Source organism: Hyaena hyaena, unplaced genomic scaffold, assembly GCF_003009895.1.
Source record: "Hyaena hyaena isolate Hyena2069 unplaced genomic scaffold, ASM300989v1 scaffold_1635, whole genome shotgun sequence".
Taxonomy (NCBI): Eukaryota; Metazoa; Chordata; class Mammalia; order Carnivora; family Hyaenidae; genus Hyaena; species Hyaena hyaena.
In genome coordinates this window covers 186,691-207,718 of record NW_024082247.1, presented here as the reverse complement: position 1 = coordinate 207,718, position 21,028 = coordinate 186,691, and the positions used below count along the sequence as shown (strand labels likewise).

The 21,028-nt window shown below is 40.2% G+C and overlaps 1 protein-coding gene across 1 annotated transcript in view; it reads left to right on the top strand.

Moving 5' to 3' along the window:
- The window catches only part of LOC120226153 (palmitoyltransferase ZDHHC15-like), a 236,429-nt gene that overhangs the window by 45,550 nt on the left and 169,851 nt on the right, over nt 1–21,028 (top strand).

Below are 21,028 nucleotides of genomic sequence, written 5' to 3'. Positions count from 1 at the left end.
ATATTTTTTACAAATAGTTTATTGTCAAATTAGTTTCCAAATAACACCCAGTGCTCATCCCCACAAGTGCCCTCATCCATGCCCATCCCCCTCTACGAACCCACATCAATCAGTCCTCAGTTTTTGTCAGCATTCAAGAGTCTCTCATGGTTTGCCTCTCTCCCTTTCCCCCACCATTTCCGCCCTTCTTCTCCCCCTTGTTCCTCAGTTAAGTTCCTTCTAATCCTCCTATACGTGCAAACATATGATATTTGTCCTTCTCTGCCTCACATATTTCGCTAAGCATAACACCCTCAAGGTCCATCCATGTTGCTACACATGGCCAGATTTCATTCTTTCCCATTGCCATGTAGTATTCCATCGTATAGATAAACCACATCTTCTTGATCTATTCGTCCGTTGATGGACACTTAAGCTCTTTCCATGTTTTAGCTATTGTGGAGAGTGCTGCTATGAACATTGGGGTACATGTGCTCCTATGCCTCAGCATTTCTGTATCCCTTGGGTAAATTCCTAGCAGTGCTATTGCTGGGTCATAGGGGAGTTCTATTGTTAGTTTCCTGAGGAACCTCCACACTGTTTTCCAGAGGGTCTGCACCAGTTTACATTCCCACCAACAGTGTAGGAGGGTGCCCGTTTCTCCACATCCTCGCCAGCATCTAGAGTCCTCTGATTTGCTCATTTTAGCCACTCTGACTGGCGTGAGGTGGTATCTCAGTATGGTTTTGATTTGTATTTCCCTGATGAGGAGGGATGCTGAGCCTCGTTTCATGTGTCTGTTGGCCATCTGGATGTCTTCTTTAGAGAAGTGTATGTTCATATCTTCTGCCCATTTCTTCACTGGGTTGTTTGTTTTTCGGCTGTGGAGTTTGGGGAGATCCTTATAGATTTTGGATATTAACCTTTTATCTGATATATCATTTGCAACTATCTTTTCCCATTCCGTCGGTTGCCTATTAGTTTTGTGGGTTGTTTCCTTTGCTGTGCAGAAGCTTTTACTCTTGAAGAGGTCCCAATCATTTATTTTTGCTCTTGATTCCCTTGCTTTTGGGGATGTGTCAAGTAAGAAGTTGCTACGGTGGAGGTCAAGGAGGTTGTTTCCTGTTTTCTCCTCTAGGGTGTTGATAATTTCCTGTCTCAAGTTCAGGTTCAAAACTTATTTTGAGTTTCTTTTTGTGCATGGTGTGAGAAAATGATCCAGTTTCATTCTTCTGCATATTGCTGTCCAGTTCTCCCAACACCATCTGTTAAAAAGGCTGTCTTTTTTCCATTGGATATTCTTTCCTGCTTTGTCAAAGATTAGTTGGCTGTATGCTTTTGGGTCCATCTCTGAGTTCTCAATTCTGTTCCATTGGTCTATGGGTCTGTTTTTGTGTCAATACCATACTGTCTTGATGATGACAGCTTTGCAGTAGAGGCTAAAGTCTGTGATGGTGATACCTCCCGTTTTGGTTTTATTTTTTAGTATTACTTTGGCTATTCGGGGTCTTTTGTGGTTTCATACAAATTTTAGGATAGTTTGTTCTAGTTTTGAGAAGTATACTGGTGCAATTTTGATTGGGATTGCATTGAATGTGTAGATTGCTTTGGGTAGTAATGAAATTTTAACTGTATTTATTCTTCCTATCCATGAGCATGGAAAGTTTTTCCATTTCTTTGTGTCTTCTTCAATTACCTTCATAAGTTTTCTATAGTTTTCATCATACAGATCTCTTGTATCCGTGGTTAGGTTTAGTCCTAGGTATTTTATGGTTTTTTGTGCCATTGTGAATGGGATCAGCATCTTGATTTCTCTTTCTGTTGCTTCATTATTGGTGTATAAGAATGCAACCGATTTCTGTACGTTGATTTTGTACCCTGCAACTTAGCTGAATTCTTGGAACAGTTCTAGTAGGCTTCTGGTGGAGTGTGTCTGGATTTATATGTAGAGTATCATCTTTGCCAATTCTGATGCCTTTGATTTCCTTTTGTTGTCTGATGGCTGATACTAGGACTTCCAGCACTATGTTAAACAACAGTGGTGAGAGTGGACATCCCTGTCGTGTTCCTGATCTCAGGGGGAAAGCTCTCAGTTTTTCCCCGTTGAGGATGATGTTAGCTGAAGGCTTCTCATAGATGGCTTTGATGATGTTTAAGTAGGTTCCTTCTATCCCAACTTTCTCGAGAGTCTTTATTAAGAAGGGATGCTGTATTTTGTCAAATGCTTTTTCTGCATCTATTGACAGGATCATATGGTTTTTATCTTTTCTTTTATTGATATGATGGATCACATTGATTGATTTGCGAATGTTGAACCAGCCCTGTAACCCAGGAATGAATCCCACTTGATCTTGGTGGATGATTCTTTTGATATGCTGCTGGATTCGATTTGCAAGGATCTTGTTGAGAATTTTTGCATCCGTATTCATCAAGGATATTGGCCTATAGTTCTCTTTTTTTGTTGGATCTCTGTCTGGCTTGGGAATCAGAGTGATGCTGGCTTCATAAAATGAGTCCGGGAGTTTTCCTTCGACTTCTATTTTTTGGAATAGCTTGAGAAGAATTGGGATTAATTCTGTTTTAAATGTCTGGTAGAATTCCCCAGGGAAACCATCAGGTCCAGGGCTCTTATTTGTTGGGAGATTTTTGATCACTGATTCGATTTCTTCACTCGTTATGGGTCTGTTCAGGTTTTCTATTTCTTCCCGTGTGAATTTTGGTAGTGAGTGTGTGTTTAGGAATTTGTCCATTTCTTCTAAGTTGTCCAATTTGTTGGCATATAATTTTTCATAGTATTCCCTGATAATTGCTTGTATTTCTGAGGGGTTGGTTGTAATAAGTCCATTTTCATTCATAATTTTGTCTATTTGGGTGCTCTCTCTTTTCTTTTTGATAAGCCTGGCTAGAGGTTTGTCAATTTTGTTTACTTTTTCAAAAAACCAACTCTTGGTTTCATTGATCTGTTCAATTGTTTCTTTGGTCTCTATGTTGTTTATTTCTGCTCTAATTTTTACTATTTCTCTTCTTCTACTGGGTTTAGGGCGTTCTTGTTGCTCTGCCTCTAGCTCCTTTAGGTGAGCTGTTAGATTTTGGACTTGTGCTTTTTCTAATCTCTTGAAATAGGCCTGGAGAGCAATGTACTTTCCTCTTAGGACTGCCTTGGCCGCATCCCATAGATTTTGAATTGTTGTGTTTTCATTTTCATTTGTTTCCATATATTTTTTAATTTCCTCTCTAATTGCCTGATTGGCCCATTCATTCTTTAGAAGGGTGTTCTTTAACCTCCATGTTTTTGGCGGTTTTCCAGACTTCTTCCTGTAATTGATTTCAAGTTTCAAAGCATTGTGATCTGACAGTGTGCATGGTATGATCTCTATTCTTTTATATTTATTGAGGGCTGCTTTATGTCCCAGTATGTGATCTATCTTGGAGAATGTGCCATGCGCACTTGAGAAGAAAGTAAATTCCCTGGCCTCAGGATGTAAAGTTCTAAATATATCCGTCAGATCCATCTGGTCCAATGTGTCTTTCAAGTCCATTATTTCTTTAGTGATTTTCTGTCTGGTTGACCTATCCATTGCTGTAAGCGGAGTATTAAAGTCCCCTGCTATTAGCACATTCTTATCTATAAGCTTGTTTCTGTTTGTGATTAATTGTTTTAGATATTTAGGTGCTCCCATATTCGGTGCGTAGACATTTATGATTGTTAGTTCTTCCTGATGGATGGACCCTGTAATTATTATGTAGTGCCCTTCTTCATCTCTTGTGATTGTCTTTAATTTAAAGTCCAGTTTGTCTGATATAAGTATCGCTACTCCGGCTTTCTTTTGATTTCCTGTAGCATGATATATATTTCTCCATCCCCTTACTTTTAATCTGAAGGTATCTTCCCGTCTAAAATGAGTTTCTTGTAGACAGCATATTGATGGATTTTGTTTTTTAATCCATTCTGCTACCCTATGTCTTTTGATTGGAGCATTCAGCCCATTTACATTCAGTGTTATTATTGAAATATGTGGGTTTAGATTCTGTGTATCTTTTGTAGGGTTCATGTTTGTGGTGGTGTCTCTGGTATCTTTGTTCCTTGCAACCTTTCCTTCATAGCGTCCCCCTCAGGATTTCTTGTAGGGCAGGCTTAGTGGTGACAAATTCTTTCAATCTCTGTTTATTTGGAAAGGTTTTTATCTCTCCTTCTATTTTGAATGACAGGTTTGCTGGATAGAAGATTCTTGGCTGCATATTTTTACTGTTCATCACATTGAAGATCTCCTGCCATTCCTTTCTGGCCTGCCAAGTTTCAGTAGATAGGTCTGTCACCACTCTGATAGGTTTCCCTTTGTATGTGAGGGCCCTTTTCTCCCTAGCTGCTTTCAAAATTCTCTCTTTGTCTTCGTATTTTGCCATTTTTACTATGATATGCCATGCTGAAGATCGATTCAAGTTATGTCTGAGGGGAGTCCTCTGAGCCTCTTGTATTTCCACATTTACTTCCTTCCCCAGGTCGGGGAAGTTCTCTGGTATAATTTGTTCCAGGACTCCTTCAGCACCTATCACTCTCTCTTCCTCTTCTGGGATTCCTTTGATACAGATATTGTTGCGTTTGACCGTATCGCTGAACTCTCGAACTCTTCTTTCTTGTTCCTGGATCAGTTTGTCTCTTTTTTTGTCGGCTTCTTGTTTTTCTATAATGGTGTCTTCTATATCGCTTATTCTCCTTTCTACCTCTTCTATCTGTGCATTGGAGGCCTCTATTTTATTATGTATCTCATTTATCGCATTTTTTAAATTCTTCATGCCTATTTTTATTTTCCATTCTGTCTGTAGGCATAGTTTCTTTGATACCCCCTTTGTTTTCTTCAAGCCCTGCTATTAATTTTACCATTATTATTCTAAAATCTTGTTCTGTTATGCTGCTGATATCTGTTTTGAGCAGTTCATTAGCTGTCATTTCTTCTTGGAGTTTCTTTGCAGGAGAGCTCTTTTGTTTCGTCATTTAAGTTAGCTTTCCAGCTCTTGTTGGTTTTAGAGACCTGTTATGCTCTCTGTTTCTATGAGTGCTGCTATATCCAAGAAGACTCTTTGACTTTCCAGGGCCTATCCTTTTAGAGTGTGTTTTTTGAATGGTATCCCTTGGTCTCTCTTGTTGGGACCTTGGTTATTTTATTTTCCTACTCGTAGTGATATTCGAGACTCTCCACCTTGTGTACTCTGGCTTGTTTCTTGAGGTAGACCTGGAGAAGAAAACAGACAGACAAACACACAGGGAGCAGGAGCACACAAAAGCACAGGCTAATTCAAGTAACATGCAACCCGAGAGGAAAAACGAAAAAGTTAAGAGAAAAGACGGAGGAGGGTGGGCGAATAATAGAGAGTATAAAATACGTAAAAGGGTCAAAAAGGAGAAAAGAAAAGGAAAAAAGAAGAAAACCGATGGACAAAGAACGGTTTAAAACATATAATCGGATTTCCCGGCTATAGTTAAATAGCCGTGTGTACGCAGTGCTGGTTGAAGAGCATGGAGAGAGAGAAGACAGAGCGGGGATGAGGCAGAATTGGAAATAGATTGAACAGGCAGAAGGGATAAGAAGCTTTTTTCAAAGAGGTAAAGGGTAGAATATGGTTGGATAGGTGAGAGAAGGACGCTGGTTTTATCCAGAGAAACTATAGTCTAATTAGTCCTGAGAGAAAGAGATGAAAATGTTGGTAGGTGTAGAATTTACATCTACAGAATGGACTCGTTATGATTGTTTAAGCAAGCCGGCGACCAGAGTTAATCAGGTCAGTGTTCTGGGGAAAAAAGAGAGAAAAGAGAAAGAAGAGGAAAAAAAAAGGAGGAGGGCAGCTCTCAAGCTGGGATGGGCGTGGTGATTCAATGCCTCAGGCGGGAGTTCTGCCTTGGTGGTTGTGGGGAGGAGAGTGATGGTGCTTCAGTCCCTTCCTGAACCAAGTGTTGCACCTCGTTTTTTTGGGCATGTAAACTCTCCGTACCGGGGGCGCAGCCAAAGTTGGTTGCACTCTTCAACTCAGGCCAGTCCCAATCTCCAAATCCCAGTCCGTTCGCCCCGCTGAAATTGCCTTAGACACAGCTTCCCAGGCAACCCCCTCGGGGCAATTCCAGGCCTCCAGGCCAGCTCTGGGGGTGGAGTCAGAATAGCTGCTTCCTTCTCTGGGTCAGGCTGGTGAGCATGGGCGGGGGTTTGCCTGCCCCGTACGCTGAGCCGAGCCCGCTGGAGTGAGGAAAACCAGGTGCCTCTATGTCTCGTCACCCAAGACACGAACAACACGGGCAAAATCTCCCAGTTTTTAGCTCTTTGCCTTCCCTCTAGAGTTCCAGCCAGCCAGGATCGTGGACGCCCGGTTCCTGCGCTGCTCTTCCAGGGGCCCCAGCCAGCCGGGAGGACAATGGCGGCAGGCGTGCCACTACTGTAGAAGTGCAGCCAGCCAGGAGCAAGCACAAAGAAGCAGTCTGTGCGCTCAGCCCCTCCGGGACCAGTTGGCGCGAGGGGACCTGGCATGCAGGTATTTGGCACGCAGGGTGTTTCTATGCCCCGAGCAGAGGTTTTCTGTTTCGGACTCTTTTTTCCCTCTCACGCCCCACAGAGGGGGATCGCCTCCGACCCTGGAGTCTCCCATCCCAGCCCGATTTTATCTTCCCCAGTTCGCACTCACGTTAGAAGGCTTTCTCAGTGGATTCTGCGTCCTTTTTCTCCCAATCTCTCAGGTTTTGTAAGGTTTCCAATGGCTTCAGATATTTTCTGTGTGATGTATGGGCGCGAGTGCAAGTACGGAGCTCCTTACTTCTCCGCCATCTTGCCCGTCCTCCCCTTTTCACTTTTCAGCTTTGACATAAATAGCTTCACTCAGTCTTACTAATGAAAAACCTTGAAACACTTGCTCAGAATTAAATACGGACTTCGTATCAGAGCTAAAGTCTATGCGCAGTCCTTTCACCCTTACCCCCTCACCCTCCCTCATCCTATGTTTCACACCTCCCCAACCCACCTCCCCTCTGATAGCTATCAGGTTGTTCTCTGTAGTTAACAATCTGTTTCTTTCTTTGCATCTCTCTCTGTCTCTCTCTTCTCCCTTTGTGTATTTGTTTTGTTTCTTAAATTCCACATATGAGTGAAATCATAGGTTATTTGTCTTTCTCTGATTGATTTATTTCACTTAGCATATTCTACAGCTCCATCCATGTTGTTACAAATGGTAATATTTCATTCTTTTTTATGGCTAATATTCCATTGTATATATTCATATACAACTTCTTTATCCATTCATCAATCGATGGACACTTCATCTGCTGCTGTAATTAGGCATTATAAATAATGCTGCTATAAACATATGTATACATGTGTCCCTGTAAATTAATATTTTCGTATTTTTTGAGTAAATACCTTGTAATGTGATTGTTGCATCATAGGATAGTTATATTTATAACTTTTTAGGGCCCTCCATACTATTTTCCACAGTTGGCATTCACACCAACCTTACAACCTTTATCCACATCCTTGCCAACACTAGTTGTTTCTCATGTTAATTTTAGGCATTCTGACACGTGTAAGGTGATATTTCATTTAAGTTTTGATTTTTATTTCCCTGATGATCAGTGATATTGGCCATGTTTTCATGTATCGGTTGGCCACCTGTATTTCTTCTTTGAAAAAAAATGTCCATTCATGTTTTCTGCCAATTTTCTAATTGGATTATTCATTTTGGGGGTGTTGGGTTTGATAAGATTTTTATATATTTTGGATACTAACCCTTTTTCAGACGTCATTTGCAAATATCTTAATTCAATCCATAGGGTGCCTTTTAGTTTTGCTTCTTCCTTCACTGTGAAGAAGCTTTTTATTTTGATGACGTCCTGAAGTTTACTTTTGCTTTTATTTCCCTTGCCTCAGGAGATACATCTAGAAAGAAATTACTATGTCCGATGTCAAAGAGGTTATTGCCTGTGTTCTCTCCTAGGATTTTTATGGCTTAATGTCTACATTTAGGTCTTTTATCCACGTTGAATTTATTTTGTGTATGGTGAAAGAAAATGACCCAGTTTCCTTCTTTTGCATGATGCATGCAATATTATACTCCAGTATCATATCGCAGTATTACCAGAACCATTTGTTGAAGACTTTGTTGTTTGCCCATTAATTTTCATTCCTACTTTTTCAAAGAATAATTGGCTATATATTTGTGGTTTCATTTATGGGTTTCCTCTTCTTTTCCATTGATCTATGTGTCTTTTTCTGTACCACTATCATAAGGTTTTAATCACTACAGCTTTCTAATATAATTTCATCTTAACTTGTTTCCATATATATTTTTTTTCACCTTCTTCTCTAATTGCCTGGTTGGCCATTTCATTCTTTACCAGGATGTTCTTTAAGAAGCATGCTTTTAGAGGTTTTCCAGACTTTTTCCTGTGGTTGATTTCAAGTTTCATAGCATTGTGATCTGAAAGGGTGTATGGTATGATCTGAATTCTTTTATATTTATTGGAGCTGCTTTGTTGTTTTTTAAATTTTTAATGTTTTATTTATTTCTGAGAGAGGGAGAGAGAAAACATGAGCAGGAGATGGTCAGAGAGAGAGGGAGACACAGAATCTGAAACAGGCTCCAGGCTCTGAGCTGGCTGTCAGCACAGAGCCTGACACGAGGCTCGAACCCACGAACCGTGAGATCATGACCTGAGCCTGAGTCGGACGCCTAACCAACTGAGCCACCCAGGCATCCCCATTGGGGGCTGCTTTGTGACCCAGTATGTGATCTATCTTGGAGAATGTCCCATGTGTACCTGAAAAGAAAGTATATTCCATTGTTTTAGGAGGTAGAGTCTATCTGTGAATTCCATCTGGTCCAATGTGTTATTCAGAACCATTGTTTCTTTACTGATTCTCTGTATAGATGATCTATCCATTGCTGGAAGTGGAGTATTAAAGTCCCCTGCAATTAGTAAATTCTTATCAATAAGATTGCTTACGTTTGTGATTAATTGTTTTATATATTTGGGTGTTCCTGAATTCGGTGAGTAGATATTGATAATTGTTAGCTCTTCCTGATGGATAGACCCTGTAATTATTATATAATGCCCTTCTTCACCTTTTGTTACTGACTTTAATTTAAATTCTAGTTTGTATGATATAAATATGGCTATTCCAGCTTTCTGTTGACTTCCAGTAGCATGATAGATATTTCTCTACCTCCCCACTTTCAATCTGAAAGTGTCCTCGGGTCTAAAATGAGTCTCTTGTAGTTAATCCATTCCGATACCCTATCTTTTGATGGAACATGTAGTCCATTTACATTCAGTGTCATTAATGAAAAATATGGGTTTAGAGTCATTGCATTCTCTGTAGGATTCATGCTTGTTGTGATGTCTCTGGTACTTTGTAGCCTTTGCAACATTTCAGTCACAGAGTCCCCCTTGAGATCTTTTGTAGGGCTGGTTTTAGTGGTGATGAATTCCTTCAGTTATTGTTTGTTTGGGAAAACCTTTATCTCTCCTTCTATTCTGAATGACAGGTTTGCTGGATAAAGGATTCTTTGCTGCACATTTTCCTGTTCATCACATTGAAGATTTCCTGCCATTCCTTTCTGGCCTGCCAAGTTTCAGTAGATAGGTCTGCTACTACCCTTATGTGTCTCCCTTTGTATGTTAAGCCCCATTTATCCATAGCTGCTTTAAGATTTCACTTTATCCTTGTATTTTGCCAGTTTAACTATGATATGTCATGCAGAAGATCTATTCAAGTTATGTCTGAGGGGACTTCTCTGTGCGTCTTGGATTTCGATGTCTGTTTCCTTCCCCAGGCTTGGGAAGTTCTCAGCTAGAATTTGTTTAAATACCCCTTCAGCCACTTTCTCTCTCTTCTTCCTCTTCTGGAATTCCAACGATATGGATACTGTTCGATTTGCTTGTATCACTTAGCTCTCTAATTCTCCTTTCGTGATCCTAGATCATTTTATCTCTGTTTCTCGGCTTCCTATTTTACCATTTTATCTTCTAATTCACCTATTCTCCCCTCTGCCTCTTCAATCCACACTGTGGCCACCTACATTTTATTTTTCACCATATTTATTGCATTTTTAAATTCATCATGACTATTTTTAAGATCCTTGATCTCTGAGCAATGAAGTCTCTGCAATCTAGTATGCTTTTTTGAAACCCAGCGATTAATTTCATGACTATTTTTCTAAATTCTTATTCAGTTATGTTGCTTATATCTTTTTGATCAATTATTTTCTAAAATTTATTTATTTTTATTTTTATAGTTTATTGTCAACTTGGTTTCCATATAACACCCAGTGTTCATCGCAAGTGCCCTCCTCCATGCCCATCACCCCACTTCTCCTCCTCCCCACCTCCATCAGCCCTCAGATTGTTCTCAGCATTCAAGAGCCTCTCATGGTTTGCCTCCCTCCCTTTCCTCCACTATTTTCCCCCCTTCTTCTCCCCTATATTCCTCCGTTAAGTTCCTCCTAATCCTCCTATACATGCAAATATATGGTATTTGTCCTTCTCTGCCTGACTTATTTCGCTCAGCAGAACACCCTCAAGGTCCATCCATGTTGCTACACATGGCCAGATTTCATTCTTTCTCATTGCCATGTACTATTCCATTGTATAGATAAGCCATATCTTCTTGAGGATCAGGTGGTTTTTATATTTTCTTTTCTTAATGTGATGTATCACATTGATTGATTTGCGAATGTTGAACCAGCTTTGTAACCAGGAATGAATCCAACTTGATCATGGGGGGTAATTCTTTTTATGTGCTGTTGGAATCAATGTGCAAGTATCTTGTTGAGGATTTTTGCATCCGTATTCATCAAGGATATTGGCCTGTAGTTCTCTTTTTTTTGCTGGTTCTCAGTCTGGCTTGGGAATGAAAATGATGCTGGCTTTGTAAAATGAGTATAGAGGTTTTCCTTCAATTTCTATTTATTGGAATAGCTTGAATAGAATGGGTATTAATTCTGTTTTAAGTGTCTGGTAGAATTCCCCAGGGCAGCCATCTGGCCCAGGGCTCTTATTTGTTGGGAGATTTTTCATAACTGATTCCATTTCCTCACTAGCTATGGGTCTGTTCAGATTTTCTATCTCTTTCGGTGTGAATTTTGGTAGTGAGTGTGTGTTTAGGAATTTTTCCATTTCTTCTAAGTTGTCCAGTTTTTTGGCATATAATTTTTTATTGTACTCCCTGATAATTGCTCGTATTTCTGAGAGGTTCATTGTAATAAGTCCTTTTTCATTCATGATTTTGTCTATTTGAGTGCTCTCTCTTTTCTTTTTTGAGAAGCCTGGCTAGAGGTTTGTCAATTTTATTTTTTCAAAAAACCAACTCTTGGTTTCATTGATCTGTTCAATTGTTTCTTTGGTCTCTATGTTGTTTATTTCTGCTCTAATTTTTAATATTTCTCTTCTCCTACTGGGTTTGGGGTGCTCTTGTTGCTCTCCCTCTGGTGCCTTAGGTGCGCTGTTAGATTTTGTATTTGGCTTTTTCTAATTTCTTGAAATAGGCCTGGACTGCAATGTACTTTCCTTTGAGGACTGCCTTTGCTGCATCCCATAGAATCTGGATTGTTGTATTTTCGTTTTCATTTGTTTCCATTTATTTTTTCATTTCTTCTCTAGTTGCCTGATAGGCCCATTCGTTCTTTAGCAGGGTGTTCTTTAACCTCCGTGTTTTTGGAGGTTTTTCAAGCTTCCTCCTGTGATTGATTTCAAGTTTCAAAGCATTATGATCTGAGAGTGTGCATGGTATGATCTCAATTCTTTTATATTTCTTGAGGGCTGCTTTATGTCCCAGTATGTGACCTCCCTTGGAGAATGTGTCATGCGCACTGGAGAAGAAAGTGTATTCCATGGCCACAGGATGTAGAGTTCTAAATATATCTGTCAAATTCATCTGGTCCAATGTGTCATTCAAGTCCATTGTTTCTTTAGGGATTTTCTGTCTAGTTGATCTATCCATTGCTGTCAGTAGACTATTAACGTCCCCTGTTATTAGCACATTCTTATCCATAAGATTGCTTCTGTTTGTGATTAATTGTTTTATATATTTAGGTGCTCCATATTCGGTGCATAGACATTTATAATTTTACTTCTTCCTGATGGATAGACTCTGTAATTATTATATAATTACTTTCTTCATTCCTTGTTACTGTCTTTAATGTCCAGTTTGTCTGATACAAGTATAGCTACTCCAGCTTTCTTTTGACTTCCAGTGATATATATTTCTCCATCCCCTTACTTTTAATCTGACAGTGTCCTGCTGCCTAAAATGCATTTCTTTTACACAACAAATAGTTGGATTTTGGTTTTGTTATCCCTTCTGGTACCCTATGTCTTTTGATTGGAGCATTCAGCCCATTTACATTCAGTGTTATTATTGAAATATGTGGGTTTAGAATCATTGTTTCGTTTGTGGGATTCATGCTTGTGGTGGTGTCTGGTATCTTGCGTTCCTTGCAGCGTTTCCTTCAGAGAGTCCCTCTCAGGATTTCTTGTAGGGCTGATTTAGTGGTGACAAATTCTTTTAATTTTTGTTTATTTGGAAAGACTTTTATCTCTCCTTCTATTCTGAGTGACAGGCTTGCTGCATAGAAGATTCTTGGCTGCATACTTTTTTCTGTTCATCACATTGAAGATTTCCTGCCATTCGTTTCTAGCCTGCCAACTTTCAGTAGATAAGTATGTAACCACTCTGATTGTTTTCCCTTTGTATGTGAGTGCCCTTTTATCCTCAGCTGCTTTTATAATTCCCTCTTTGTCCTTATCTTTTTCCAGTTTCACTATGATATGTCGTGCAGAAGATCGATTCAAGTTAGGTCTGAGGGGAGTTCTCTGTGCCTCTTGAATTTCAGCATCTACTTCCCTCCCCAGGCTGGGGACATTCTCTGTTATAATCTGTTCAAGGACTCCTTCAGCACCTTTTCCTCTCTCTTCCTCTTCTGGGATTCCTATGATATGGATATTGTTCCCTTTGATTGTATTGCTGAGCTATGGTACTCTCCTTCCGTGTTCCTGGATCAGTTATCTCTCTTTTTCTCAGTTTCTTCTTTTTCTATACTTGTGTCTTCTAAATCATTTATTCTCCTTTCTGCCTATTCAATCCGTGCATTGGAACCCTCCATTTTACTATGTTCTCCTTAATAGCATTTTTTATTTCATCAGAAGTATTTTGGAGCTCCATAGTGTTTGTAGCCATAGTTTCTCTGATGTCTTCCATGCTTTTTTCAAGCCCAGCGATTAATTTTATTACTGTTGTTCTAAGTTCTTGTTCAGTTTTGTTGCTTATATCTGTTTTGAGCAGTTCTCCAGCTCTCATTTCTTCCTGGAATTTCTTTGGAGGAGAGTTCTTCCTTTTCATCATTTTCGTTAGCTTTGTATCTCTTGTTAATTTTAAAATCTTGTTTTACACTCTGCCCCTGCGGGTTTTGTTGTATTAAAGAGGGCTCTTTGATTGTACAGGGCCTGTCCATTCAGGAAGTGTTCTTTGATGGTGTCTCTTGGTTTCTCTTGTTGAGGCTTTGGTTATTTTGTTTCCCTACTCGTAGCGGTATTTGGTACTCTCCACCATGTGTATCCAGCTTGTTTCTTGAGGTAGTCCTCGAAAAAGAAAACAAACTACCACACATGGAACACAAACGCACAGACAAATCCAATAAAAATGGACACTGAAAGGGGAAAAGAAAAAGAAAAAAATGTGGGGACAAAAAAGCAAAACCATACAAAAAAGAAAAAAAAAGAGGAAGGAGGGGACAAAAAAACAACAATACAAAAATTTTAAAAATTATTTTTTAATAATAAAAATTAAAATTAAATATTTGAAAAAAGAAGAAAAGAAAAGAGAGAAGAGAAAAGGACAGTCTAAAGGCATAAAACCAGAATTCCGGCTACAAATAAAGAGCCCGGTGTATGCAGTGTTGATGGAAGAGCATATACATAGATAGAAATAATAAGGCAGGGAGGAAGCGAAATTGGAAATGAAATGACCAGGTAGAGAGACCAAGAGGCACTCAGAGAAACTATATAGTCTGAGTGCTCCAGAGACAGGAAAAGTTTGCTGTGGAGGTGTAGAATGTACATCTAGAGAGTGGATTAAATGTGACTGTTTAAGCCAACCAGTGACCAGAGTGCCCCAACCAGCAGAGTGGAGGGTTATGAATGAGAAAAGGGAGATTATATCTGAATAGAAAGAATTATCTAGGATTAATCATGGCAGAGCATCCATGCTGGTCTTGCCCCGGGCTCAGTTTAAAAAAAAAAAAAACCAAAACAGCTCTCTAGTGGGGATGGGCGTGGTTTGGTGTAGGCAGGTCTTACCACCATTGTGTCCCGCTGGCCACTCCCTGAAGCCCCGCCTTGGTGGTTGTGGGGAGAAAAATGGCGTTGCCCAGTCCCTTCTCAAACAAGTGTTGCAAATCACTCCTTTGGGTCTGCTATCCCTGTGCTGAGGACGTAGCCTACGTGGGCTGAGTTCTATGCCCCATGCCCTGCCTCGTTTCCAGGTCCCAGTGTTGTGCAGATTCGCAAGTCCCCAGAGACCACCAAGGAGCCGACACCGATGCAAGTACAAAAGGGTCTTTATTACAAGCTCGAGCCGGGGCTCACCCATCTATCAATGTAGTGGCAGCAGGGTGAAGCCCCGAACAATAGCGAGTAGGGTTTTTATGGGGTAAGGGACGGAGGTGCTACAGTGTACACGTTGTACGTATTGCATCATCACATAAGCACCAATTACAATTGTACAGCACCCATGGTAACAGCTTTGACCATTCAGTATCTGTGAGGTGTTCATTACTTTTGGTGGGATCCAATCATGACTTTTGAGAATCCTTTGAAAATGACCAATTATGAGGTGAGTTCAAAGGGCCCACGTGGGGTTCAGGCAAGCGGTGAGAAATTGGCTAGTTTGTATAAAGTAGATGTCTGCAGTTCCCAGCCCTAACTTAGACCACAGGAATGTTTTTTTGATTAGCTGATCTGAGGGTGGTCCAAGGATGGCTTCAGACTTGAGATTCTTTTCCTGGAACTGGGGCTATGTGCAGCCCGAGTTTGCTCTTAATGGAGGCCTTAATTTCAGGCTCCTCACCAGTTCACAGGCTTTGTTTATACCGCCCAAAACATTCCCACAGGTCTCTGCTTCCCTGCTGCCGGTGGTTGAATGGGGGGTGGAGGAAGGGTCGCAGCCTCAGATCCGCTGGGGTCAAGCAGCAATACAACCTGCGATCCGAGGCCTTCAAACCCTGCGTGTTGGGAATGCAGCAGCCTCAGGCCTCCAGTGTCAGCGCTGCCGCCGGGGATGGTGCCTGGAGCGCAGCAGAGAAGTTTTTTCTGGCGCCTTCTGGGACCGGGGGCTCCTAGTTCAAAGTCAGTACCCCAGCCAGAATTAAAAAACACTCTCTTTCCAAGCCGAGGTTTTTCTCTTCTCCAGGGACGGTTCTTTGATCAATCTCAGCTTCTCTTTCCTTTCCCCTCAAATCACCGTGGCTCAACGCAGCTCATCACTCACCGCAGCGGCACGCAAGCCAGGTTCCCTCCCCCTCCCTCCATATATCTCCATGTCCTGGCCTGCGTTTATCTTCCCCAGTTCGCACTCACGCACTCATGAGGTTTCCTTCCCAGTGTATTCTGTCTTTTTCTCTTCCCAAACCCCTGTGGCTCAGTGTCCTATGACTTCAGGCCTTCTCTTAGAGATGGGTGCAAGCGATATGCACGGAGCTCCCTACTTCTCTGCCATCTTGCTGGCCTCCAGCCGGTTTTGATTAATTCTTAACTGTCACTTCTTCCTGGAATTTCTTTTGAGGATAATTCTTCCAATTCATCATTATGGCTAGTTTTCTGTCTCTTATAAGTTTTAAAAGCTTGTTATATGCTCTGTACCTATGAGCACTGCTATATTAAAGGAGACTTATACACTATCCAGGGCCTGGCCCCTTAGGAGGTGCTTTGGTGAGTGTTACTTGCTCTCTGTTGTTGTGACTTCGGTTGTTTTATTTCCCTACTCATAGTGATGTTTTGGACCCTCCACCAGGTGTGCTTTGATTTGTTCCTTGAAGTAGTCCTGGAAAGGAAAATAAACAAACAGGAAACAAAAACACACAAATGCACAAATAAACAAGCAAACATAAACAAACATAAAACCCAAAAAACAATCTAAAAGGAAAAAACCAGAAACAATAGCTACAAGTAAAGAACAGGGTGGAGATCGCGCTGATGGAAGAGCATATACAGAGAGAAATGATGGGGGCAGGGGAAAAATATGAAAATTGACCAGGCAGAGAGACTAAAAGCCTTAATCCAGAGAGAGAGAGAGAGATCGGAGAATAAGGAAGGAGGTGAGGAAAAAGAAACAAAGATAGTTACCCAGAGAAACTATATGGCCTGATTATTCCAGAGAGAGAGAGAAATGGAAGTAAAGAAGGAGGTGTAGAACATGCACCAAGAGAATGGACTAAATATGTCTGTTTAGCAAAGCAATAACAAGAGTAACCAGTCTAAAGGAGGAGAAGAGATAAGAAGAAGAAAAGGGAGAATATATCTAAATAACAAGAATTGACCTAAAATTAATCCAGGCAATGCCACAGTGCTGGGGGGATGGAGGGTAATCTGGTTCCACAGTGTCTATCTAGGTCCAGTAGATAAACAGCTACCCATCATGGTGTGGTTTGGTGTAGGCTGGTCCCGCCTCCAATGTGGGCTCTGCCGACCAATCCCTGAGGCTCTGCCTTGGTGGTAGTGGGGAGAAAAATGGTGACTTCCCAGTCCCTTCTTCACATACCAGGTGTCCCAAATCACTCCTTTGGATCTGTCCTCACTGTGCCACAGGTGCAGATGAGGCAGACTGTCTTGCTCCACAGTCTCCTGTGTCCCATGCTTAGTTGGGTTTTAAACTCCCACTCTGTGCGTGTTAATGATGTCGCCTCATATGTGGTCCCATGGCTGTGCTGCAGCACTTCAGGGGAGGGGACCAGTTTCTCCTGTTGCAGACTGCACCCCTGACCTACCACCAAACCTGAAGGTGACTCCCCTCCTCCCTGGGTGTGCAAAGAGGGCAGCTGGCCCAGTCCAAAGAAAGCCCTGCAGTAAGGTCCCTCTCAGTCCAGGTCCAAGGTTTTTTTCTTGTCCAGATACAGTCCTACACTTTCTCAGAAGCTCTTTCTCTTCCCTTTGTCTCTCCACTGAAAGGGATCCCTCCCCACCATGCCTACGTGGCCCATTTTATCTCCCCCAGTTCGCAATCTCCTACCAATGGGACAGTCCAGTTTTCCCATTTTCTCCCTGGTAGACTCTGTCTCTTTTCTTCCCAGACTCTTGAGGTTCAAAGTCCTTTGGCTTCAGCCCTTCTTTGTTTGAGAGATGTGGAAAGTATGGATCCCCCTACTTTTCTACTATGTTCTCTAATATCACTTAGAATCCAGAATTGTGATGCCTCCAGTGTTGTTTTTTTCTTTTTCAAGATTACTTTGGTATTTGGGGTCTTTTGTGGTTCTGCACAAATTTGGGGTTGTTTGTTCTTGCTCTGTGAAAAATGCTGGCGGTATTTTGATAGGGAATGCATGAAATGTGTAGATTGCTTTGGGTACCATAAACATTTTAAAAATATTTGTTCTTCCAATACATGAGCATGGAATGTCTTGCCATTTTTTTGTCCTCTTCAATTTCATTCATCAGTGTCTCCTAGTTTTCAGAGTACAGGTTTTTCACCTCTTTGGTTATGTGTATTCCTAGGTATCTTGTGTGTGTGTGTGTGTCTGTGCGCAGTTGTAAATGGAATTGACTCTTTAATTTCTGTCTCTGCTGCTTCATTATTGCTGTATAAAAATGCATCAGATTTCTATATGTTTACTTTGTATCCTGAGACTTAACTGAGATCATGTATCAGTTTCAGCAATTTATTGGTGGAGTAGTTCAGGTTTTCTGTACAGAGTATCATGTTATCTGCAAATAGTGAAAGTTTGACTTCTTCCTTGCTAATTTGTATGCCTTTAATTTCTTTTTGTTGTATGAATGCTGTGGCTAGTACTTCGGGTAGTATGTTAAATAACAATGGTGAGAGTGGACGTCCCTATCTTGTTCCTGAATTAGAGGCATAGCTCTCAGTTTTCCCCCATTGAGTATGATATGAGCTATGATTTTTTCATGGATGGCCTTTATTATACTGAGGAATGCTCCCTGTAGGCCTACTTTTTAAGGGTTTTTATCATGAATGGATGTTGTACTTTGTCAAATGCTTTTCAGCATCTATTGAAATGATCATATAATTCATATCCTATATTAGTGTGGTATAAAATATTGATTGATTATAAATATTGTACACCCTTGTATCCTGTGAATAAATGCCACCTGATTGTAGTGAGTAATTTTTAAATGTATTGTTCCATTTAGTTTGGTAGTATTTTGTTAACAAATTTTGCATGTATGTTCATCAGAGATATTATAGTTCTCTTGTAGCATTTTTATGATTTTTGGTATCAGAATAATGCTGGCCTCATTGGATACATGTGGAACATTTCCTTACTCTTTATTTTTTTGAAACGGTTTGAGGAGAATAGGTATTAACTCTTCTTTAAATGTTTGGTAGAATTCACCTGTGAAGTGCTCTGTTCTTGGACTTCTGTTTATCAGGAGGTTTTTACTTACTGATTCAGTTCATTTCCTGGTTATCAGTATGTTCCAGTTTTCTATTTCTTTTGTTTAAGTTTTGGTAGTTTATATGTTCCTAGGAATATATCCATTTCTTCCAGGTTGTCCAATTTGTTCACATAATGTTTATATTTCTGGGTTATTGGATGTACTTTCCCATCCTTCATGTGATTTTACTTATTTGAGTACTTTCCCCTTTTTTTGATAAGTCTACATAGAGGTTTATCACTTTTATGAATTTTCTCAGTGAACCAGATTTTGCTTTCATTGATCTGTTCTATTGTTTTTTAGATCCTATGTCATTTATTTCTGCTCTAATCTTTATTATTTCCTTCTTTCTGTTGGTTTTAGGCTTTGTTGTTCTTTTTCTAGCTTCTTTAGGTGAAAGGTTAGGTTGTTTATTTAAGATTATTCTTGCTTCTTGAATTCAGCCTGCTTTGCTATATACATCCCTCTTAGGACCACTTTTGTTTCATCCTAAATGTTTTTATTTGCATTTGTTTCCATGAACTGTTTTTTTTATTTCTTCTTTGATTTCCTGGTTGACTGAGTCATTATTTAGTAGGATGTTGTTTAACCTCTATGTTTTAATGCTTTGTTCACACTTTTTCTTGGGATTGACTTCTAGTTTCATAGTGTTGTGGTCAGAAAAAGGTAGATGATATGACTTCAATCTTTTTGTATTTATTGAGACCTAATATGTGACCCAATGTTTTATATAATGTAAGGAATTTCCCATGTGCCCTTGAAAAGAATGTATATTCAACTGTTTTAGAATAGAATGTTCTGAATATATCTGTTAAGTCTATCTGGTCCAGTGGTCATTGAAAACCATTGTTTTCTTGCTGAATTTCTGCTTAGTTGATCTACTAATGTAACTGGGATTTTAAGCCCCCCCACTAGTTTTGTATTGTTATCAATTAGTTCCTTTATGTTTGTTATTGTTTCATGTATTTGAGTGCTTCCTTATGGGTGCATAATTATTTGTAATTGTTAGATCTTCTTTTTGTATTGTCCCCTTGATTATGGTATAGTGCCCTTATTTGTCTGTTTTTTCCAGTCTGTTTTAAAGTCTAGTTTGTCTAATATAAATATTGCTACTCTGGCTTTCTTTTGACATCCCTTGCATGATAAATGTCTCTCCATCCCCTCACTTTCAATCTGCAGGTGTCTTTAGGTCTATAATGAGTCTCTAATAGGCAACGTATAGATGGGTCTTCTTTTTTTATCCATTCTAACACGCTATGTATTTTTATTCAGCATTTAGTCCATTTACAAAGTAATTATTGGTAGGTATGTATTTGTTGCCACTTTATTACTTGTTTTGTCATTGTTTCTGGTGATTTCTCTGATCTTTTCTTGTCTTTGTCACTTTTGGTTTCGCCTTTGCCCTCAAAGAGTCCCCTTTCATATTTCTTGTAGGGCTAGTTTAGTGGTCACAAATTCCTTTAGTTTTTGTTTCTCTGGGAGACTCTATCTCTGCTTCTATCTTAATGATAGCCATGCTGTATAGAGTATTCTTGGTTGCAGATATTTCCCCTCTGGCATTTTGAACATATCATGCAGAAGCTTTTAATCTTGATGAGGTCCCAATCGTTTATTTTTGCTCTTGATTCTCTTGCTTTTGGGGATGTGTCAAGTAAGAAGTTTCTACGGTGGAGGTCAAGGAGGTTGTTTCCTGATAGGGTTTTGATAGTTTATGTCTCACGGTCAGGTCGTTTATCCATTTTGAGTTTATTTTTGTGCATGGTGTGAGAAATGATCTAGTTTCATTCTTCTGCATATTGCTGTCCAGTTCTCCCAACACCATCTGTAAAGAGGCTGTCTTTTTTCCATTGGATATTCTTTCCTGCTTTGTCAAAGATTAGTTGGCTGTATACCTTTGGGTCTAGCTCTGAGTTTTCAATTCTATTCCATTGGTCTACGTGTCTGTTTTTTTTTTTTTTTTTTACAAATAGTTTATTGTCAAATTAGTTTCCACATAACACTCAGTGCTCATCCCCAAAGTGCCCTCCTCCATGCCCCTCCCCCCTTCCCCCCACATCCATCAGTCCTCAGTTTTTGTCAGCATTCAAGAGTCTCTCATGGTTTGCCTCTCTCCCTTTCCCCCGCCATTTCCGCCCTTCTTCTCCCCCTTGTTCCTCCGTCAAGTTCCTCCTAATCCTCCTATACGTGCAAACATATGATATTTGTCCTTCTCTGCCTGACTTATTTCGCTCAGCATAACACCCTCAAGGTCCATCCATGTTGCTACACATGGCCAGATTTCATTGTTTCTCATTGCCATGTAGTATTCCATGGTATAGATAAACCACATCTTCTTGATCCATTCATCTGTTGATGGACACTTAGGCTCTTTCCATGTTTTAGCTATTGTGGAGAGTGCTGCTATGAACA